Consider the following 7,640-nt stretch of genomic DNA (forward strand, 5'->3'; position numbering starts at 1 on the left):
TGTCCCATTTTGTCTGGGAAATGACCCAGTTTATGCCAGTTGTGCCAAAATAATTATTAACAGTATCCCCTTTGAGTCTTAAAGTGCTCATCCTACCAACAGGAGATCCACTGCTTAGCTGACAAGGATCTTAACAGCAGTAGCTGGTGGGGTGGTCTCAGGGCTGCTGTCTACAAGGGCCCCTGGATGTATGGGCAAGAAGGTGCTGAAAGGCAGTCTGCCCATCACCTGTAAGGTCTTGCACTTGCACGGGGCTAGGTGTGCTCCAGGGTGCTTTTGTGTAACATGCTCAACGGTGTCTTCCAGGCCAGCAAAGGCCCAGGGTGTGTTGCCAGTGGTGTGAGCAGAAGAGAGAGGTGAAAGATGTTGGGCCAGGGTGGGATCTTTCACCTAAGAAGCTATGCAGAGAGAGGACCCTCAGGAATGCCCATCTATCTGAGGAAAATATACATGCATTGCCCATAATTTCAATATTTTTTAAAAAGATGCAGGGATAACCTAGCAGTGGGGACAAGGACTACATCTAAAAGACATTAAAATAATTTTTTTTCTCTTTTAAAAACTAAAAAAAATTTGTTTTAGAGACAGGATCTTACTCTGTCATCCAGGCTGGAGTACAGTGGTGTGATCATAGCTCACTGCAGACTAGAACTCCTAGGCTCAAGCCATCCTCCTGCCTCAGCCTCCTGAGTAGCTAGGACTATAGCTGCATACTACCATGCCTGCTATTTTAAATTTTTTTTTTTTTTTTTTTTTTTTTTTTGTAGAGACAGGATCTCACTGTGTTGCCTAAGCTGGTCTCCAACTCCTGGCCTCAAGTGTTCCTCTGGCCCTGGCCTCCCAAAGCACTGGGATTATAGGTACAAACCACCACATCCAGCAACATTTTCTCTTTATATTACCCCACACAGACCACCCCTCTTCCCAACATGCCAAAGGAGTTAAAAGGAGAAGGAGAGAGGGTATCTCAGAACCAAACTAACGCTTCATCACACTCCAAATACCAGAGCCTGTTTTGTTCTGGTGGAGGGCAAGGAGAAAGGAAGAAGTAGAAATGTTATTTAAGTCAAATTTAAGATTAGAGTTCTAAACTGAAGGAATTTTAGTAACTGGATGTGACCAAAACATGATAGAATCTGCCCAAGATGTTAAGGTGGAGCTGATGTTTGAAGAAAAGTTAAGCATTTTATGTTTTTACCCTATGACAGTAAGGATAGGATAGGTTGTGCCTAGATAACAAACAAACCCCCAGTGGAATAACAAGGTAAAAGTTTTCCACTCACACAAAATCTGATGTGGGCTAGATCACTGGTTCTCAAAATTTGGTTGCATCAGAATCCCCTGGTGGGCTTGTTTAAACACGGATTCCTGGGTTCCACCTGAGACTCTGTTTCTAAGATCTCGGGTAAGGCTCAAGATTCTGCCTTTCTAATGAGGTTTCAGGTGATGCCGATGCTGCTGACCCATGAACTACACTCTGAGCAGTACTGATCCTAGAGCAGCTCTCCTCCAGATGGTGACTCAGGAATTCAGGCGCTTCCATCCTGTAGCTATAGATTCTGGAATGAGAAAGAAGACAGAAAAGGCATACTACTTTTAACTGTCTTGGTCCAGAAGTGACATGCTTCACTTAATCTTACAATTCATTGGCCAGAATTAGCCACAAGAGCCCAGTGCAAATGCCATGAAGGGGATCATGTGGACTATTTAGTGAACCCTACTTTGTCTGCCACTTCCCCTTAAAAAAGAGATTAACCAGGGAAAGAGGCCCAGCCAATGTGAACTTGCAGCCTATTAGAATCTTTTGCTTTTCCTTTTCCCCTGATTATAATAGGCTGTCAGTTTAGTATTCATCTAATATACGAAGGATTTATGCAATATTCATGTTGTTGAGATGTGAACTAAATCCTAGATCTATTTGAAATATTTGAAAGTTCATGGGCCAGTGGTGTCAGTCATCAGAGGTTGAGAGCCCTTAGGGGAAGAAAGGATGAGACTCTATGGCTTCATCAAGGCAGAGGTTGCTACTGTCATGATTCTGGATAATGCCCCCACACTTGCCCTAGCTGGTTTGCTATGATGGGCTAGAGGAAGAGTATCTCAAAATTGGAAGGGATTATAAAATGTTGCGTGAGAGAAGCTATTTATGCAGAGGTGTGTGTGTGTGTGTGTGTGTGTGTGTGTGTGTGTGTACAGAGAGAGAGAGAGAGTCAAAATGTACTCTTTGGATCTAGACAGGACATGTTTGTTGCCTTGATCTCTTGATACAATGGGTAACATAACAGCAGCGAACATTCCTGAAGTTCTCTGAACTAGACTAAAATTTGCAAAGCTTGTCCCCTCAATGAAAGACCCAGAGCAAGTGGTTCAAGAGAACTAAGAAAGAACCAGTTTTTAGTGCAAGGCCCCAGCTTCTCAAATCTTGGTTTTTGAATTAAAAATCACATACTCATACTTATGAAAATCAAACACAAAGAATGGAAAATGAAAAGCGGAGGTCCTCATTTCTTAAAAGTCATGGTTGCCAGGGAAATCACATTTAATAGGTTGGGATAGATCACATCAAATGTCCTTCTTGTGTTTGTGTAAATATATATAACTTTTACTAAAGCAATATTATTATATATACAGTTATATAATAAATATATGGTAATATAGAGATTGGTATAGAGATACACATATGGAATGTATATTCTGTATACATAGTTTTACATTAATATCTTAGATACCTTTCATTTCAGTATGTATGTCTACTTCATTCTTTTCAGTAATTTTGTGTTTATTATGTGGCTATACCATAATGGTTTACACTATTCATCTTTTATAGAATTTATTTATATTGATTGTTTTACAAACAGAGTTGCAAACAACAGTGATGAGCCAACACTTTGTGTCTTTTTTTTTTTTTTTGAGACAGAGGCTCACTCTGCCACCCAGGCTGGAGTATGGTGGTGCCATCTCGGCTCACTGCAACCTCTGCCTCCTGGGTTCAAGCGATTCTTCTGCCTCAGCCTCATGAGTAGCTGAGATTACAGGTGCCTCCCACTATGCCTGGCTAATTTTTGTATTTTAGTAGCGATGAGGTTTCACCGTGTTGGCCAGGCTGGCCACCGGGAAGCGATTGTAGCCGGGTTCTGCCCCTTATTGAAACCTACTCAATGTTCTCCTTCCCTAAGTAGGACAAGACCGTACCCTGCCTTTAAGGTTTATAGAATAGAAAGTGAAAACTCTTTTGGGACAAAAATCTTCCTGAACAGACAGCTCAGGGCATTTTGAAAATCCCTTAGGAAGTTTCCTGTTTCACTTAGGTACCTCTGTCCTTGGTCTTTGGTGATGTGGTTTGACCCCAGCCAGAAGTCAACAACTGCAAAAGGCAGGACAAACACAGACTCGTGAGAGGAGACCCAGGAACAGGGGTCATTGTGAATGAGGAGGATGTGGGGGCCCAAGAGTGTGAGCAGAAGAGGACAGGGCTTGGGCACTCATTCGCCAGCTGTGAGGTCCGAGCTGTGTCCCCTTATCTTAAGAGGTGAGCCCTGAGTCATGGGAAGATGGAAACCAGGGCTGATGAGAGAGGATGTTTTTAAGCACTGTGCTGTCTTGTTGACTCGCACATGCGAGGCGTTCTTGGTAGCCACAGGGCTCAGGGTATTTGCGAGAATAGTTCAAGTGCTCAGTTGTCTCAAGGCTGTTTATGGGGAAGTGGTTTCCACAGCGAGAGGAGGTGAGATATTGGTGTCACCCAGGACCACTTAACTAGTTCTTCCTCACCAAATCTCTGTAGTCATAGTTTCCCCTGGCAGAGCAGAAACTTCTGTGTTATCCCACAGCTGTTCTAACGGTGTAGACTTGACTTATGCAGTGATGCCAGGAGTCCTGAGCAGCAGAACCCAACTTAAACCACACGCAGATGGACAGAGCTGTATTGGCGAAGCCTGAGCTACTGAGCAATGAGAGTACAGCCAGGCTTCCAGACATCTGTTCATTCCAGGCTTTCAGACATCTGCTCATTCAAGAGAGATACATGCTAAGCAAAGGACCTAAAGATATGTTTAATATGGGTGCTGATATGCATCAGGAACCTTGAAATAAATGTTCTTAGCCTTTGGCCGAGAGGGTCCATGTCTAGGAATCTATTCTCTATAGAAATAAATTCAAATACGGGAAAAAAGAACAATGCATAAGTGTATTTGGTCCCCAGCATATTTATAGCAACTTAAAATTGGACCCAATTTAAATTGCCTATGATATGGAAATGGCTAAGAAAATTATGGGATCTTCCCTTGATTGGCTATTAAGCAGCCTTTACAAACAATGCAATGACATGAGAAACGCTTATGTTGTGATAAGTTTAAAAAACTCAAGATGCAAATCAGCTTATTTTAATTTTTGGGATTAACATTTGGGATGTGGTCAATCCCACATAATGTATTTTTGTGGGTGCAGTTCCCAGGAAAGAGGAGGAATAAAAACTGCAAGTATGAAGTGTCTCCTTCGCTTGCAGTCCCCTTGTCTATCTCCTGTGAAAAGACTCCCTTCTCTTCCTTAACATGGGCAATTTCTACTGAGGACTCATTGTTCTAAGACTTCTCTCATCTCCTCCTGCATCCTCAGTGGCTGATCTTTGGCTTGTATGAAAGAAGGTGGGTAGTGCTTGTGGCAGGGCCAGTTCTGTCTTCCTCAGTATGTTCTGGAGTGGGTATGTAGCCCCATTTTCTAGTGGTTACCATGACATCATGAAGAGCTTATGTTTCTTTTGTCTTAGACTTGGGCAATAGTCATTCATTAGGCAACAGGAAATAACACAAGTCAGCATCTTGTTAAAAATAAAGTCATTTGGCTGGTCGCGGTGGCTCACGCCTGTAGTCCCAGCACTTTGGAAGGCCAAGGCGGGTGAAACACGAGGTCAGGAGATTGAAACCATCCTGGTTAACATGGTGAAACTCCGTCTCTACTAAAAAGACAAAAAATTAGCCAGACGTGGTGGTTGGTGCCTGTAGTCCCAGCTACTTGGGAGGCTGAGGCAGGAGAATGGAGTGTACCTGGTAGGTGGAGCTTGCAGTGAGCGGAGATCGCACCACTGCACTCCAGCCTGAGCAACAGAGGGAGACTCTGTCTCAAAAAAAAAGACAAAAAATTAGCCAGACGTGGTGGTTGGTGCCTGTAGTCCCAGCTACTTGGGAGGCTGAGGCAGGAGAATGGCGTGTACCTGGTAGGTGGAGGTTGCAGTGAGCGGAGATCGTACCACTGCACTCCAGCCTGAGCAACAGAGGGAGACTCTGTCTCAAAAAAAAAAAAAAAAAACAAATAAACAAAAAATAAAGTCATTCAGGAAAGTGGACGACTAATAGTCTCTAATCTAGAGAGCATGGGAGAAGAAATGTTTATCACACACAAAGTATTAGTGCCTGTTATATCACCAAGACAAAACTAACAGGAAAAAGACAAACACATTATAGTGAAAACATGTGTTTCCTGACCAGCATCTATTCTGCATGTTTCCTGATGCCAGAAACTCGCATTTCCTCAGGGGATATCCCCCTTCCCCACAATTCTCAGGCTTTAAATTTATGTAAAATTCTTTAAACCCAAAGGTTCAAGTTATGTGCCTTGATTAACTTAAGCAAATCAATGAAACCCATCCCCATAGCCACAGCGATTGGTTAGGAATTGGGTTCCGAAGTCAGTCAAATCCGAAAGGGCCTAGTGATGCTTTTTCCAATGGGAACACAGACTCACTCTTTACGGCAGAAAATGAACAAGGATTCATGTAACACTGGCAGGTACTGGCAGCCACCCAGGGCCTCTCACAGGAAAGGGAGATCAGAAAGAGAAGCAAAGAGGACTCATGAGATACCACAGGGCTGCTGCGTCCAGCCTTGCCTGGAGCTAGGGTCACCTCGATGCCCTAGAGTCTTGGAGCCACAGGGTGCGTTTACTCAAAGCCTCTTTGAGTTGGATTTGCTTGTTTGCTTTCTGGGGGGGAACTGCCAGCATCCTGAGAGATACAGAGATCTGTATCTGTGCAGAGACACAGGGTCTGTTAAAAGTCACAGGCCCTGACTGAAGTGTGGAACTGGCTGAAACGAGAAAGTAGGAGGTGACTTGGTGAGGACCTTGTGAAATGAAAGTGAGTTTTAAGCCTTACATGCATCAGAATTACCTGGAGCCTTGTTAAAACACAGGTTGCTGGGTCCTGGTCCATTAAGAAAGGAAGTGGGGCTGAGAATGTGCATTGCTACCATGTTCCCAGGTGACACTCACCATGCTGTCCTGTCTGGGCACTACCTTTTGCAATCCCCATTACAAGGTATTGCACGTGCTGATTGAACTATGGTCTGGCTTATTTTGGTGCTAAAAGCCTGTGCCAAATACCAAGGCTGCAGCATTAAGGAATTTGATAGAAAAGATTCTGAATATTGGAATTTAGTAGCTATGTATTACATCAGTAAAGTCCTTTAAGAAAGAGTTTAGGCTACTTTGAAATGGGCCCATCTGAAATTGAAAAAGAAGAAATGCAACCTGCTAAAAAGGCCCTTCCAGCCTGTTGACTGAGAATCCAGTAATCTGGAGACTTGAAGGGCTGTAAATGCAGAATTTTCTACTCTAAGATAAAGTTAGCATGAGCAGAGACAGGAAGATGAGAGACCTAAGGAAGCCAAGGGTCAAATACTCATCACCTCCACCTGGGCCCAGATGCAGGCAGAGGTCTCTCGCCAGGGGCTGGGAGGTCGGGGTGACAATGGTAGTGAGGTCTGTGCTAGAAAGTCCACATCCCCAGCTGGGTGCAGTGGCTCATGCCTGTAAGCCTAGCACTTTGGTAGGCCAATGTGGGCAGATCACGAGGTCAAGAGTTAGAGACAAGCCTGCCCAACATGGTGAAATGCCGTCTCTATTAAAAATACAAAAACTTAGCTGGGCTTGGTGGCGGGCACCTGTAATCTCAGCTACTTGAGAGGCCGAGGCAGGAGACTCCCTTGAACCTGGAAGGCAGAGGTTACAGTGAGCCGCGATCATGCCACTGCACTCCAGCTCAGGTGATATTGGGAGACTCCATCTCAAAAAAAAAAAAAAAAAAAGAAAGAAAGAAAAAAGAAAGTGCACATCCCCAACCCCAGTGAAAATGCAAATGCGAACTACGTAACTGACAGCTTCTCTGCTTCTGGCTACCTGGCCCATGGAATTGATCAGAAACAAATAGTACCTACAGACATTAGAAGGCAGTCACATTGCCAAAGAAACCACAAGACTGGTTCCAAACAGTTGCTGATTACACAATACCTAAGGCAACCTCAGGCTAACTCACACAGACGGGAAGTCAGCAGCCTCCAGAAAGCAAATCCTCCACATTGCACATCTCGGATTGTCCATGGAGGACGTTCCCCCAGGGAGGAGAGCTAGGGACTGTCAGATTGGCTGAACTGCTTAAAAATGCAATTCCCATTCTCCCGTTCCCTAACAGGGGTCTTTGTTCAACCTACTCTGTTTGTTCATAACAAACAGAGGGAATGTTGGGCATGATTAAACTTTGTTTAGCTTTGGGTTTCTGGGCCTTGAGAAACAATTCAGTGCAGGCAAGGGTTGTATGCACCTATATTCTCCTGAAAGCCCATAAAGAAGGAATGATGACACCTTCACTG

Source organism: Colobus angolensis, unplaced genomic scaffold (assembly GCF_000951035.1).
Source record: "Colobus angolensis palliatus isolate OR3802 unplaced genomic scaffold, Cang.pa_1.0 Scaffold329, whole genome shotgun sequence".
Taxonomy (NCBI): Eukaryota; Metazoa; Chordata; class Mammalia; order Primates; family Cercopithecidae; genus Colobus; species Colobus angolensis.